Source organism: Pseudochaenichthys georgianus, chromosome 15, assembly GCF_902827115.2.
Source record: "Pseudochaenichthys georgianus chromosome 15, fPseGeo1.2, whole genome shotgun sequence".
In the NCBI taxonomy this organism is placed as follows: Eukaryota; Metazoa; Chordata; class Actinopteri; order Perciformes; family Channichthyidae; genus Pseudochaenichthys; species Pseudochaenichthys georgianus.
The window spans coordinates 11,293,928-11,311,433 of NC_047517.1; positions in this window are offsets into that span (position 1 = coordinate 11,293,928).

Sequence of the window (17,506 nt, forward strand, 5' to 3'; positions counted from 1 at the left end):
AAAGAGGTCAACAGGAAAATACCTCAAAGAAACATTGCATCAACTTAACAGGTGTTAACTCAACAAACTGACCTGCTACAATGAAAAACCAAGGAACCTATAGTGGCTTGGCCAAACCAAGTTGAAACCAAGGGATAATTAATTGTAACAGAAAACACAAAGGACACTGACACAACCCAAATCCCCCCTTTAACATGGAAGCAGGTGGTTTGTCCCAATATATCCCGATTGGCCCCTTGCAGTATGTATGAGTCCTCAGCGCTAGGCCACGCCCTTTGCTGAACCAGGAAGTAAACTCCCCCAATGGACATGGTAACTCAAGAGACAAAGAAAGTAATTAATACAAATAATTGTGTCAGTTAATTTATGTAACCCTAGCCAAAGTTTGACAGTCCAACGTCAGGCCGCTTAGTGAAAAAGCAAGTTAAGCTAACTGTACTCGGCAAGCTTATCAAAATGTCTCACACGTGTAAGGTTTGTAAGTTCAGTGCAGGGTCCATTCCTGCATTCATTTGGTTGTCTGTATTCAAAGTGTTTTCAAATATTGTGTATTATCTAAGAATAGTCATAATGTATTTGCCAAACAGTGCCTTTTGTTGTGTCTGGTCAAATGTGTTAGTTATGTTTATGTATTATGTCTGTCATTTCATGTTTAGTAAGGTTTTCATGTTTATTCACGTCATGACAGGTCTGTCTATTTATGTCATTCATCTCTAGTTAAGTCCCTGTGTTTCATGTCGTGTCTCGTTTTCCATTTCATTTTCTACTTACCTCTTGTCTCTCATTTCAGGCCCTGTTACTTCCTCCCTTTGTGTGTTTTCCCACCATCTTCAGCGTCTGCCCCGCCCGTGATTGTTTCCACCTGTTCCCACTCACCTCATGTTTAAATAGTCCTGTCTCCCCCCTGTCCTGTGTCAGTTTGTGTTTGTTCCCACGTGTGGTCGTGCCAGGCCTCAGCAAAGAGAGGATCGTTTCCAGTCTTGTCAGGTTTTGTTATTTTGAGTTTATTTTAGAGGTTTATTTTTAAAGTTTCTGTTTAATGACATTAAAAAGAAAATGTTTGTTACATTCAAGACTGTCTCTGGGTCGTGCATTTGGGTTCTCCAGTTTGTGTCGAGGTCGTGAAACATTTTCAACTACAGCACGTCTCTAAAATGGCTTGGCAGAAGAAATGGCTTCATATTCTTTGTGTTGTTATCGCTACTGTTTTAAAAAAGCAATCTCCATTTTTTTGGATATTAATATCGATTGTTTTATGAATGAAAATATTTATCATTTAGCACAAGAAAATACATGGTCTTGATACCATTCAACAATTAAGAATACATTGTCAAAATGTATTGTTTGCTATCTCCCTGCAGTTATTGGTGAGCTTTAAAATTGTGTCAAGAATTTCTGGTAATCTGTAAATTACCAGCATGACATGAAGTATACTATAATAAATTGTTTTACAGTTACAATACTGATACTGTAACTTAAAATTATAACATTAAAGTTTCTATTTTACAATTTATACATTATTACCGTAAAAAAAAATACAGTACAGTTTTATTTTATAGTTAAAATACTATTACCTTAAACAAAAATACAATGCTTGGAAATTACTGTTTTATTTTCACAGCTATAACACTACTGCTGTAACAAAAAATAAAGTAATTAACTATTACTGTGTTTCATTTTACAGTTAAAACACAATTACCGTAAACACAAATACAGTACTTGGAAGTTACTGTGTTTCATTTTACAGCTATAATACTACTACTGTAATACCAAATAAAGTAAATGCTATTTACTGTTTAATTTTACAGTTAAAACACTATTACCGTAAACACAAATACCGTACTTGGAAGTTACCGTTTCATTTTACAGTTAAAACACTATTACCGTAAACACAAATACCGTACTTGGAAGTTACCGTTTCATTTTACAGTTAAAACACTATTACCGTAAACACAAATACAGTACTTGAAAGTTACTGTGTTTCATTTTACACTGTTACTGTAAATAAAAACTTGTAAATCGCGTGTAAAATGGGAGGCGTGTGGCGTAGTGGATAAGCCTTGGTGTTCGGATCAGGGGATCACAGGTCCAAACCCCACTGCAGTCAGCATGACGTTGTGTCCCTGGGCAAGACACTTCACCCCAAATTGCTCCTGTGGGGATTGCCCACAGTATTGAGTATGTAAGTCACTTTGGATAAAAGCGTCTAACAAGTAACATGTAATAAATACTGTGATTACCTTTACAGTATTTAACTGGCAGCAATTGACAAGTTACTTACCGTAATTCATTTAACTGGCAGCAATTGACAAGTTACTTACCGTAATCAATTTTACAGTATTTAACTGGCAGCAATTGACAAGTTACTTACTGTAAAATGAATTACAGTAAGTAACTTGTCAATTGCTGCCATTAAATACTGTGCATTTCACAGTACATTTCTTACAGTGTACAAAAGACAGTAATAAGTAATATGTACTGTATTACATTTTGGAAGCAACTTGCCCAACACTGTTACCCATAAATGAATGAAAGTCAGGGAAGGAGGGAGAGACGGAGGCGGAGCGGCCTAATTTGAACATGGCCCAAGTAAGGGGAGCAGGCTAATTACTGGCTGAACAGGGCAGGCACAGGCTGCTCATGTCAAAAAGGACAGAGCCACTTATTAGGCATCAAAGTGCATTCATATCACAGCACAAAGGAGATGAGGGTCGAGGGGGTAGCCAAGAGAAGTACAGCATGCGTAAATGGAGGTGGGGGTTTCGCTAATGAATGTCGTTGAGAGGTGCATTATGGGACACTCGAGCAGAGGAGATGATGGAGGAGGCTGAAAGTAAGGCGTTTGGAGGAAGTTACACAAAAAGAAACTGATAAGTGAGAAAAGAGATAATAACTTCCTACTGAGGTTAGATAGAATCATGTAATTACATCATGACATTTGAGTTACTGAGATCTTGTTCAGACTGACAGCTGTTTTCGACATATCCAGATCTAATATCTATGTTTTCAAATTGGATCAGAAACGCATTGGCAGGTGAAAAGAATGCAATAGAGGAGGACAACAGTCCAATATCAGCTGAAAGCTGAATCTGGCACTGTTACGCTTGACATATTTTAATGTTTTAAGTGTTCATTACCGTGCATTGTCCCTGCCAAATAAACGTCTTGAGTAGCTGCAAGGTCAGATAAATGTAATAGCAATTAATCAAATCTAAATTGGCAACTCAGTGGACTTCTCACAATGAGGGATCAAAAGAGTTTTGAACCTCCAATCTGAAATACATGAGAGACTATACATAGAATGTCAGTTATTGATGTCTACCTTTTTATAATTAAATTCACTTCAAAGTTAAAATTAAGCTTCTATTATGGTGACTCTTATGTAGCTCACCTGAGTCCATGCTGTTCTTATCTGTTTATCTATCCAAAAAAGGCAAAACGATCTAAAGAATAATCTATTAATCTCATAGTGTAACCCATGTTTCCTTTCTGTATGTGTAGGGTCAGGGTTAGGGCAAACAATAACTTTGAGCAAAAGTGAGTAATGTCAGATGTTTAAGGTAATAACATTGAGTGAATGCACAGGAGTAAAGTGTGGTCTGAGTGGTCATGTATTGATTTCCAGTTGGAAATAGAGAGGGAGCTTGAAAATGTCCCTCAATGCTGGCCAGAGCACCTGAGCCCACTCACTGACACTGAGACACACAGAGGGATTGAAAGAAAGGGAAAGATCTTATTACTCACATATTAAGCCTTTGTCCAGACACTGCATTACAATCTGTGGTTCAATGACACACTTAGGTCAAAAGGACTGAATGTATATCAGAATTGGAATACCTTTAATCGTCCCACAGAGGTGAAATGTACATTAATACAGCAAGTAAAGAGCCAAATATGGCTTAATATAAATAAGAAGCATGCATACAAATATTTTAAAAAATAAAGTAGAAATTACACAATTTACAAAATACACATCCAGCACCAGTAAAACTTTTGGAGATAGCAGCCAGATTAAAGTATAAAAGGTAATCTATCCTTCAAAACTGGTTTTGGTCACGCCTGAACAAGGTCTCTCCAACGCAGGTACAAAACAGCCAAAAAGTGAAATAACATATTTTTGGCCAACTCAAAGTTATGATACTTATGCATTTTGTTCAGCAGGATAATCTCGATATATTCCACTATAAGACATTTGAATCGTAAATGAAATCACTAGAAGTAAAAAGCTAAAATAACTACCTCATGGTTGCCTGGCTGTGCGTCACCACCGCTAAGCTAAAGGTTGCTAATGTTTGGCGTGATGACGTGTGGTGTCTCATTTAGCCGCTTGTTAGCAACAGCCGTTCTTAAGCGAGCTTCGGACATTCACCAGTCAGGTATTTAATGTGGTAGAACAAAACAACTCTCTAGCTTGTGTTAACCACAGACCTTATTTCAGGAATCTACCCAAAACACATTTAAAAAAGAAAACATTGACTTTGAGACAAGGAACAGGAAGTGATAAAATGCTGACTCATTTCTGGGTTTTAGTAGTCAGTCCTCCACTGCTCTATATAGTCATGTTCAAATGTGGATAAAGAGAGACATTTTTGGGACCCACATCCAGTGGTGGTGCAGTGGGAAATGGATAGTAAACCCCGGCCAGCATCTAAGCATCCTGGGTTCAATGTATATGATGCAGGGAACCAGAGGAACCATTAAACTCTTAAGTTCAACCCCTAGCTGCTCACACCCGGCCGGGGCTGGCATGGGATGAAAGGCCGGCTAGAAACCTTGGGTCTAACCGCACACACTTAACCATAGCTCATGCCCCCCCCCCCCCCCCCCCCCCCCCCTGGCCTGCAGCCCAGCACATATGGAGCGCTTATTAAAGAGAAGTCTGAGCTCCATGTGCTGTGTCCCAGGCTGGAGGAATGTTCCTGGTCGACAGCAGATTAGAGTGTGGAGGAACCTGCTTTGTGTATGTGTGTGCATGTGGCTTTATAATACAGTTAAAAGCATGTGCATCTGTTTGTATGTCAACATTGAGTATGCATTTGAATGTCTTCTTTGACATTGCATGTATTTATGCTAGTATGTTTCTTCGTTTGATGATAATCATGATTTAGTCTATGAATCAGGCAGGTATAACATTTTTTTTTTTCCATACAGAAAGTATTTACAACAAACTAAAGTAATTATTTCACAAAATCATGATATAATAATAATTGAATACATTTAAAAAAGAAATACAAATAAAAAGAGGAAAAATAAAAGAAGTATGGAAAGAAGAAAGTGTGATGTTTTAAGTGTGTGTTTGGATGAATATAGAAGTTTTGTTTTAAAGTGTGTCAATGTGTGTGTTTTTCTTTTATTAATTATTTGAAACATGAAGCTACACTACACAAACATTTCCCAAATCGAGATTAATTAAGTACTATCTTATCTCATCTTATCTTATGTAGGCCTATCTGTTTTTAGGGTATTTCAAATAAAAAAACTCTCTATTGGGGTTTATATATATGCACAGAGACAGATCATTAACAGACAAATAGCTTTAAGGCCCATTTTTTAACACACTAACCTCCATTGTCCCAACGTCAATACAAGAACCAGTATTTGTGTTATTTCCCTGCTAAATTAGCATCCTGGCACTCTCATTTGTGTCGTTTGGAACGTTCAAGCGCCAGGGTCAAAGTCGTATTAGCAAAAGGTGAGACCAAACAAATGAGATTATAGCTGAATTAACTAATTATCATCATTCCCATTCCCTCACAGCCTGTAATATCTACGGCGTAATGGTGCTCGTCAGGTTTATTGTTGTGTTTGTCTGGAAAGCCTTTGCCCTCTGGTCTCACCTGCTGAAACACATCGCCCATCCATTAGAATGCATTATGGAAATTAAATCTTTGTTGTGTTTTCTTTTTTTTTAAACTATAAGCCTTGATATGACAGCTTCTCTCTGCTTTGCTGTGTATTTTTCCACAGAGGAAGTGTGAAGAAAGATTTTTAAAAAGAATGTATGTGTGTCTTTATTCAAGGTTACATTGGGCTTGAATTTGTGAAAGAACCTATTAGAGACAGACCTTTCAGAGGAAAATTGGAGCCTTTTAAGGACGACATGCTAATTCATGTCAAAAAGGCTTTTAGTCAGGAGGACAGGGCCGCAGGAAAGGCAGCTGTGTTACATTCGTAGGCTGATGTGTACTCACATCCAGGATATCACACAACATCAGGATTAACTTTAAAAACAAAAGGAAAATAAAGAAAAAAACGACTTACATGTAAATACATAATTCCACTAGTATAAGGGGACTGTAACACATCGTGCTTTTATGCCTTCAAATTGCATTTTATTCAGTCACAGACTACTGTACAGAAAATAACACATTTTTGCTGCTTCCAAAAACCTTAAATGCTCCTTTATGGACTGGAAAAACACCTAATAAATGCACAATTACAAAACTTAAAACCAGGCTCTTCTTTAGAATTGCCTCCAAAAATCTAGTATCTGTGGAAAATGCTTGAACCTACAAGTCCTATATTGCAACTCAATGATATCTTTAATAAGAACTTATGCACCCAGATAAGGGTTTAAATAACAAATATGTGAAATATTTGATACATGGTCTCATGTTTAACACAGATCTTTGTATAACTCTAAATGGGTAATTATGAACAGATTCTGTAAAATGCATGTGTGTATCTGATGTAGCAATCTAAAGGTTTTAGAATCCTCCTTCAATGTTTACCGTGTACAAAATTACAACAGCTTTTACATGGCAGTAACCAGTCTCCACTGTATCGTGCACAATTCAAATGCCGTAGAATATACAGTGTCATGCTCTTGCTGCTCCGGGGTCATCGATGCTTTTCAGACTCCGGGATAATCTGATTGGTGATGGCAAAGGTCCAGTCACATGGTATGACCTTAAAGATGATTTTGGACCTGCTGGGGCTCTCCACTGAGTCTGCACAAAGCGAGGCGTGGACCTCCTGGGATACTGTAGCTGTGAGAGATCAAACAAAGAGTTGAAGATAGAGGAGGGAGACACTCTGCCTGGACTGATAACCCTCACCCTGCTGACACTGACAGTTACACCATGTTTGTGCTAGAGATGACACACATCCACACACTTAACACTCTGTATTTGCTCTACTCATAATTTCTTTACCCCATCATAATTCTCACACTTTCATTGTCTCATCTCCGTCCATCTCTGCCTTCCCCCCTCCTCTTCTCTTCAGCCTGACAGGAAGCTAAGGGTCTTTCATTTTTTTCTGACACCCTTGTCCTTCAGCCTATTGATTGGCGACCGAGCCGACGAGCCCCTGTCGGTTTCTAATAGAAATTGAAGTTCATCAGCCTTTCCTTTACCCTGACACACACACACACACGCGCACACGCACACGCACACAAACTCAGGGCTCCTCCACCCAGGGACCCTCCCATCAGCAGACACCCGTGATCTACTGTAGAAAGGCCAGCGGTCTAACCTTTGCAGCACCGTCCTCACTTCCTACAAGCTTTGCTCTTCCTAAAAGTCTGTTTGTTTGTTCTGGATGGTTTTGTCCTTGAGTTCTTATGTCCTAATTTTATAACAGGCTATGTTTTGCCTTGTTATGATAGCTGATGGTGCACTGTTATTTTTGTTGCATTGAAGGTGAAATGCTTTTCTTTAAATTAAGAAAAGGGGTGTCATTATATAACGTTAATGTTATGACAATGGGACCAATGTGAACAGATGCAATCTATAGCTTACTTTCGAAAAGTGCTTTGTATTGTAGTTGAACAAATGCTGCAAATAAATCACATTATTTACATTTGAATTTGAATTTTTGGGGAAGCTGATGAACCAGCAGGCAAACAAATCTCAACTAAATACGTCATACCAGATATGGAGCAGCATTAGCATAGTATGTATTTAGAACTACTTGTTGCTGTTGTTGTCAGAAAACACACCTCGCCTAGTGTAATAGCTGTGATTAATACATTTCACCGTCTGTGTGAAGACGGCATTATGACGGAGAGCGCGGCCTCGCCAACCCAGTCTCACAAAAAAACGTGTAATAACTACGTTGGTCCACAACTTGGGACGTAGTATTTCTACAAAAACGCCTCTGAAATTGTAAGATCCCTACGTTTTATTTCACCATTCATTCCAATGGCTGGCGTCTATGTCACGTGATCTTCAAATTTCTCCCTGCAGAAAAAAACAAACATGGCCGACATTCGTTTTAGTCTCGGTGGAAAATGCCTATTTTAAGGTTAGTTTGGCCATTAAAATGCGTTTTGATGTCATTTGATGCGAGAAATATGAGTTGTTATTTCAGATTATGTGTGCAGTGGATGTACATAATCTTTAGTTTGCTAGTTATTATGAAGATTACTTCAGGAACAGAGGCGGCGCTCGGGGGTGGCTACTTGGGCTCAAGCCCCGGATGTTTTCTGAAAAGCCCCGGATATTTCACTTAAAAAAATTAAACTTTAAAACGTCTCGGAAGTAATGTGCAGTACCGGAGTCCACCAGAGAGGCAGCCACTGTGGGACATTAGCCTGCGTACTGCGTAGCCTGCCCTGAAGAAGAAGTGATCCTTCCTAGTGCCTGACGAGTTTTAAGCTAATAGCCTCTACAGTTATGGATATTAGAAAGTTATTTTCATCGAAGCAGGCGCCACAAGCTGCAGCAGCAGTATCAGCAGTATCAGCAGCAGACAACAATGTCATCACCAGCAGTGAAGAAATGGATGATGTTTCAGGTTTGTTAATCTAATGGTGATATCTGCACTCTGGCTGACTGAGTAAGAAGTGAAAAAGAGTGATGTAACGTTAATGTTATAGCTAGTAAACATGGAGTAACCACACTAAGTCAAAACCCTTATATGTTAGTATGTATACAGAACATGACTACAAATTATCCTAAAATGTAACGTTAACCCTTCAGACCTCAGTCTACTTTTAAGACACTAAAATAACGTATTACAATTTTTATTTTGTTTACGCACGTGGAATTATACCGGCACTCATTTCAGTACACATAACAACGGAACTGACAGGCAACCCTCTGAATCAGACTCCGATTGGCTGTGACTGCATCCACTCAGAGTGTCCGATTCAGAAACGTGACTCTTACACTCTTTACGTCACAAACAAAGATGGTGGATGAGAATAGATCTATAAAACGATAAGCAATGCGCCAGAATCAAGGTGAGACTATCCGCATCCTTTAAAACTCTACGCACATTTGTTTCACCTTAATAAGTAAACGACTATTTGAGTGAGTTAAGGCATTAGTTTGCTTCATTAAAGGGTGTTAATGAGTGTTCTCCAGTGCCTTTTGTCCGCTTTAAGGTGTTATTAAGGTAGGGTTAATGTTGCTCTCAAAGTGCACCAGATTGATGCTTTCAACTTCAATATTTAAAAAAAAAAATCTTCCCGGGGGAGCATGCCCCCGGACCCCCCGAGAGGAGGCGACGACACCCCTAAAAGATGTTCGGTCCACCCCCCACTTATAAAAAATAGCACTGTACCCCTGCACCCACAGCGCAAACGTATTAGTTTAACAAAATCCTCATCTAAAATGATGGCATACGTTATTTTCCCCTGTGCAATTCTCCAACCCAGTCTCACATCTCACATCACATCGTCATAAACAAATACCGGAAACAGACCGAAAACATTTTTTAAAAATAATACTTTATTCCGAGTGTGCTTGCTTTTCTCTTTGAAAGTTATCACATAACGGCATTGTAATACACGGTTCGGCTGCATTAAATATTACATATCTGCTGTAGTTCTCTATTTATAGAGCCCTGATGAGAAGACTTCTAGACAAACATGAGGAACTGCCGCCAACACTGAAAACGTGACGTGGATCATAAATATATCAGCAATTAAACAACATCTTACATTTATTTTCACACAATACGTCTCCTTGCAGTATCAACACTAATTCGGCTGACTTTTATATTTGATCCAATTGGTAGATAAGCTGTATTTACACCATAACGGTGCACAGCTGATATAAAGGGACACCTAGTGGTTAAAGCATGTTATTGAATTTCATTATTTTTATTATTAGATATTAATAGTGTGAGGGATTAATGTTGTCTTTACTCCTAAGTGTCAAAGAATAATTCTCCTTACTCCTAAGATATTTGACCTTTCGGCCTGTTGACGTTTTACGACCAAGCCGAAGTCTGTTATCTGTTTTAAGGAATGGGAACGGTCAGCTGTGGCTGACCTTACCAGTTTTATGACCGGTCAACTCTCGGTCATAGGAGCCATAGAGGCAGGTAAAGTGATTCAGTGCCCCCCAGGTGTTCACAGATGCTTTCCCCAATATGGTGGTTGACTCTGAGTGAAGCTAATTAAAGGTCTGCCAAGATGAGAAGAGATTCAGATTGACATGGCAACCCACCCGTGCAGTCAGAACCTTTGACTGTGTGACTTGTGATGTGAATTTCTCCGGCCGATGCTGGTATTAAACTACCAGTGTTTGACATCAGAACTCCTGCTCGTCCTGTGTCTCCTTCATGAGTCGGTGACTCCCACTGCATTGCTACACAGAAGTTTCCCTTACAAATTGGCGTTGTCGGCAGGATACCAATATATCTTCAGAGACTGGTAAGTGTCATTTCAAATCCACATTTGGACATTGACTTGCCAGAATCTGTGATTGACGGTATCCTAAAATTACCTGTGAAACTGAGCGGTTGTGTTTCATTTTTGGTTAATGAACATTTGGCTGATTGTCTCTGTGCATGCTGCTTGTATCAGTGCATCAGTAAAGTGGAACTTCTGTTTAAAAAGCAATGTAAAGATTTGTATTGAACAAATCGCCGAATTCTTGGGGTTTCAGCGGCCAAACACAGCAGTTAAAAATAAGCAGCCAGAGATATTTCCCTCCATTGCCTCTGTGAGTACGGCTCCAGCAGCAGCCGGGGGTGTGTGTGTAAACATCCCCCCGTGTCTGGGTGGCTGCAGCCGTGCAGCTGAGAGGAAGAAAGTCACAGCCTTTTTGTCTATAGCTTTAACTCACACCACCGCCATCTCTATTAAAAACGAAATGGTCTAAAAGCACCCGTCGTTTGCGACCGTCTTCTGCATTGCTGGTAAGGCTGGGGCAGCACGAGGTGCGTGCAGCACCTGATGCGCCACAGTTCTCTACTCTGCTGGAGGAACATTTCCTACATTGCTTGGAAGTGTTTCTGGAGAAACTGGTGGCGGTCCGGAGTGCATTCATAAAAATGATAGGCTAATTGATCACAGGTGGGCAGTGTCAAGCAAGCGTAGAATCAAAACTGTGTTTCACCGTTGGGGTGAACTCAATGGCGGATGTATAGGCTGGTCGTGTAGGACTACAGTTAACTGTGCTGTTTTTGGAGAGAAAGGGTAGCGAAAAAAAAGTCTATGTTCTCCTGGTCGGGGGATCATAGCGCCACTAACTAGTGGTGTTGCAAGAGGATAAGCTAGTTATCGCTTTTGGACGGTCTTCAGGCATGATCTTAGCACTTGTACAAGGGTGGATGCGCGAGTCAAAGTGCTCCATTTCAATAATTCCCTACCCCCTCTGAAAACCTCCTAATTCGGACTAAATTGAGCTGAATGAACTTTGTTGTCACGCTGGTGTTTATTGCGAGTTCATGTTTGTTTGTCTAATTGTTTCTATATTGGTTTGCCTACCCGCCGTCTTGTGTATGCTTTGTAACAACTAATACTGAATCAGTCCATAGCCAGGGTAAAATGAACTAAACTTTAGTTATCTCACCAAAAGTAAATGACTTGAGAAAAATAAATAATGTAAAGATGTAAAGCAAAATTATACATTGTAGTATACATGTGCTGCAAATGTGCTGCAAAAGGAAAATAAATAGCAAAAGAGTGTTTTTATGTCCTGCATCTGTCTTACACCCGGGACCCTCAGAGGCATCACTGCTGGTCTTAAATACCGGCCTGAGGAAATCAGGGTTGCAAAAAATCTGTCTGCTCAAATAGGTCAATGTTGTATTATTTTTTTCATTTATTCTTAATCTATGTATTGTATGGTAATAATGAATACAAAAAAAAAACGTAATGTATTGAACACATTCCGAAACAAAGCAGATAAGACAGAACTAGACTCAGACATGATACTCATTGTGATTGAAACCTTTTGCGCTGTTGCTGCAAAATGAAAACTTTGTTGATTGTCTGTTCCAACTGGCCACTGGAATCAGATAATTGATATAAGTTGAAGTTCAATTACAGTTTTAAATATAGTTTAACATTCTTTATTAAAACTGTTTCAAATTATTTATAGTACAATTGGTCTACAGACATTACTACAATTATAATAGTTGTTAAACTACTGAGCTTATGAACAATAGAGTAAAGGTCGCTGGTTAAGCCAGGATCAATATATTTGTTGAGGTTTTTATTGTGTACATAATAAATGTGTTTAAATGAATTGAGCAATTTTTAAAGGAGTATAATGTTGCAATCTCTTTAAGATAATTAATTGCAGTTCAAAGATATATGTTGTTTTCCCTGGGCCTCTCCTTCACAGGCTCACACAATAAATCATGAGACTTCCAAATCCGAACAGACAGAGATCAGTATCACAAATCCATGAAGGGGTTCTACTTGCCCAAATTTAAATACCATAAAGAGAGTATTCACCCAGCTGTTTTGATTTCTTAAAAAAAAAATGTTTTAGTCTAGTTTCCTTCGAGTTCAGTCTAAGCAACGAATTGTTTCTCATAAACATTCACACCGCTGGTTTTAAACCTTGAACAGACAAGCTGCTCACACAAACACACACACACACACTGCTACGATGACCTCGTAAGAACTCAGATGCTCGATTACGTTTGCTTGGTAATATTCTTTATTGTAAATAAACCAAGCTATCCAATAATGACTACTAGGATCTACTAAGATTCTACATCGTTCTACTAGGTCTTGTAACATGGTTCTCTGGTACACAGGCATGGAGATAACGACAAGACAAAACGAACCAACACCAGACAAAGGGAGAGAAGGACTAAATATACACATTAGGTAATGGGGCACAGGTGGACACAATCAGGGGCGGGAAAGAACAATCAGTCTAGCAGGTGCCACATGGACAGGAAGTGCCGACACCTGGAGAGAGAGAGTATAGTAATTATCATCAAAAGACCGATAGACAAAACACTAAAACACAACCGCTAACAGGATACTAGCACTAAACCCTGACAGTACCCCCCCTTTTACGGACGGCTCCAGACGTCCCTGAATAGTGAGACCGTAGTCTGTCAAAATCCGTGATAAGGGACTTGTCGACAATGAAGCTGCCCGGGATCCAGCATCTTTCCTCTATTCCATACCCTACCCAGTCGACCAGGAACTGTCTCCCTCTACCACGCTTTCTTTCTGACAGTATCTTTTTTACTGTATAGATGATACCTCCGTCAATGACCTGGGGAGGTGGAGGTGGTATGGAGGGGGGAACCAGTCTGCTCTCTAAAACTGGTTTCAGCTTGCTGACATGGAACATGGGGCGGACCTTGAGGGACTTTGGGAGACATAGGCGAACAGCAACAGGATTAAACACTTTTGAAATGGGATATGGACCAACGAACCGAGGAGCCAGTTTCCTGGAGGGGACGTGCAGAGGAAGATCCTTGGTGGACAACCACACTCGTTGACCGACCTTGTATCTAGGAGATGGACGTCGCTTTCGGTCAGCCAACCTCTTCATGCCGGTCGCACTTCTCTGCAGCATCTGGCAAACTCCCTTCCATACCCGGCGACAGCGGCGAACCAGAGCATGTGCTGATGGTACGATAACTTCCTGCTCGAGCTCCGGGAACAATGGAGGCTGGTATCCATGGACACATTGGAAAGGAGAGATTCCGGTGGCTGATGTGGGTAAGGTATTGTGTGCATACTCAACCCAAATCAGATGTTTGCTCCAGGTGGTAGGTTTCTGGGACACCAGGCATCTCAAACAGGTCTCCATTTCTTGATTCATCCTCTCCGCTTGGCCGTTTGACTGGGGATGGTATCCGGACGTCAGGCTCACAGTGGCTTGAATCAGGCGACAAAACTCCCTCCAGAAACGTGAAACGAATTGTGGGCCTCGGTCTGAAACGACATCGTTTGGGAAACCATGGATACGAAAAACATGGGACAACATGGCCTGTGCTGTTTCTCTGGCCGTAGGCAATTTGGACATGGGGATGAGGTGTACCATCTTGGAAAAACGATCAATGACTGTGAGTACTGTGGTGTAACCTGCCGAAGGTGGAAATCCTGTCACAAAGTCCAACGCAATGTGCGACCATGGTCTGTTGGGAATGGGCAGAGGTTGGAGAAGACCTGCTGCAGCTTGACGAGACATCTTGTTCCTAGCACACACAGGACATGCTGCCACATATTCTGCCACATCCTTCCCCATAGCAGGCCACCAGAATCTGTGTTTCACCATAAAGAGGGTCCTCTTGGTTCCAGGATGGCAGGAAAGAACAGATGTATGGGCCCAATGAATCACCTTAGAACGAAGTGTCCCTGGAAAAAACAGGCGATTCTGAGGACACCATTTAGGGGCAGGATTCCCGCTGTTAGCCTGTTTGACCTTGGCTTCAATGGGCCAGGTCACACTCCCTATCACTCGGTCTGGCCGCAGAATGGGGTCTGGACTCTTGGGGACTGGCTCAGGATCATACATTCTGGAGAGTGCATCTGTGAGGAAGCGCACACACTCCCTCACTAACATGTTGGTCTTAACTATTTGTTTGTTAAGAAAGGTAGTACATGTTTGTTCTGAGTTGCCTTTATTTCAGTTAAAGTTATAAAAACAGTTTACATAGACAAACTAATAAAATGCATCTAAATTTGTTTGTCAGTCTGTAAAACACACAAGCACCAAGTAATCACCATTTCCTTTGTTCAGACCTGGAGGCCATCTTGTCCCAGTGCTCAAAGAGGGAGCACGCCTCCAAAGTACTCCTTATATGTGCCACATGAGTAGGCGGAGTCTTGGACGCGATTGGTCAGGGAAATGTGTTATTTTATGAGTGTCAATTAAGTTAAAAACTATCCGTTTTAAGCAGACCTTGTTGTTGTTTAAGATATCATATTTATAGCGATGCAATAATGAATTTACTTAAGCCTTTAGGGTTTTATTAAAGGTAGACAACAGTGTTTAATTTTGTATTTAAGCCTTCACTCTGCTTTTAGAACCATGACCTGATTGGCCAGGTTGGAGTGGGAAGGCGGGCCGTCTCCTATAAATGTGGTTGAGAAGAGAGGGGAAGGGCATTCGTTTTTGTTCCTTGCTGGTGAATGCAGCACCAGGCATGCAGTTTGTGTTTCTGTGGAATAATGTGGAAGGCTAAGAATAAAACGCCTGTTTATTTTTGCAAGAAAACCCTCTCTCCACGTATCGTTCTTTCACCTGCACCTCACATCATAACAGCATCAGGCTTTCCATTCTGTGAACCTAAATCTATTAAAGAACAAAGCCCATCTGGCCTGCCTAGAGTTCAGGCGTTTGACCTTCCTGATGTATTGCAGGTTTTTGTGATCCGTCCAGACCAGGAAATCCTGCTCCGCTCCCTCCAACCAGTCCAAAGCAATCTTCACGGCCAACAGTTCCCGATTTCCCACGTCGTAATTCCTCTCAGCAGAAGATAGCTTACGGGAGAGATATGAACACGGATGAAGTTTGTTGTCCCCCGCAGATTTCTGGGACAGTATAGCTCCAACGCCGTTGTTGGAGGCATCCACTTCCACCACAAACTGTCGGTGGCGATCAGGTACAGTCAGGATGGGAGCTGTGGTGAACCTCCTCTTCAGTTCCAGGAAAGATTTCTCTGCCTGTGGATTCCACACAAACTGAACATGGGGAGAGGTAAGGGCATAGAGAGGAGAGGCAATAGCACTGAAATTGCGTATGAAACGTCTGTAAAAGTTAGCAAACCCCACAAATTGCTGAACTTTCTTTCTATTGTCTGGTGTTGGCCAATTAGCCACGTCACTGACCTTAGCTGGGTCCATTTCCACCTTGTTAGGGGAAATCACAAAGCCCAAAAATGACACTGAGTTGACATGAAACTCACATTTTTCACAAACAAATGGTTAGCCAGGAGTCTTTGAAGTACAAGGTGAACATGGTTAACATGAGTATTGTCATCTGGAGAAAAGATGAGAATATCATCGAGATACACAAAACAGAAAACATTCAGAAAATCCATGTATTTTTTATTTCTATGTTTATTTTATTAGCTTTTATTTTTAATGACTGATTTTAAATGCCATTTTCTTAATGTTTTTTTTTTTCTTTGTAAAGCACTTTCAATTGCCTTGTGTTGAAAAGTGCTATATAAATAAACGTGCCTTGCCTTGCCTTAACACATCATTAATGAGGGCTTGGAAAACAGCAGGTGCATTACAAAGTCCAAAAGGCATCACCAAATATTCGTAATGTCCCGTAGGTGTATTGAAACCTGTTTTCCACTCATCCCCCTCCCGGATGCGCACAAGGTGATAAGCATTCCTTAAGTCAAGCTTGGTGAATATCTTGGCTCCCTGTAACAGTTTGAATGCCGTAGAGATGAGTGGAAGGGGATATCTGTTCTTAACTGTGATCTGATTTAGCGGACTGTAGTCAATACAGGGCCTCAATGTCCCGTCCTTTTTCCCCATGAAAAAGAAACCTGCCGCTGCTGGGGATGAAGATGTCCGAATCAAACCAGCTTTGAGTGAAGAATCGATATATTCCTTCATGGCCTCCCTTTCTGGCCCAGAAAGTGAGTACAACCGTCCCTTGGGAATTGTAGAGCCCGACAGAAGGTCTATGGGGCAATCGTACGGTCTATGGGGTGGCAAAGAAGTAGCTCGTGTTTTATTAAACACCTCCTTGATGTCTAAATAACACGCCGGAATTTTAGCCAAATCAGGAAAGTCAGAAGGCTTAGAAAAAGTGTCACTGTTATTGCCTGACCCCTGCTTAGAGTTACTAGATCTATGCAATTTACTCAACCCTGTGTTACTGGTTAAACATGAACGAGAGCACTCAACTCCCCACCCTTTAACCCTTCCTGTCTGCCAGTCAACGTGAGGGTTGTGTTTAACAAGCCAGGGGTACCCCAACATGATAGGATGTTGAACAGAGTTAAATAAATGAAAACTTATTTGCTCACGATGTTCCTGATCTATGACTAATACCATGGGCTCAGTGCGATGAGTAATAGTACATAAAAGCGGCCGTCCAAAGCACTAGCCTCTAAGGGTTGATCTAAAAGAACGACCTTTAAGTTTAAACTTTTAGCCAACTCCCAGTCTAACAAACTCTCATCAGACCCAGAATCGACTAATGCATCCTGAGTCATAGTATTATCACCAAGTTTGATTTGTACCTGCATTAATTTTCTGACTGGAGAGTCGAAGGAAGTCACTCGGCTCACCAGCATCCTCCTTCCCGCTGATGAGCCCGATCTTTTACCGAACAGGCTGCCAAAACATGACCCTGCTGGCCGCAGTAGAAGCATTACCGTTCCC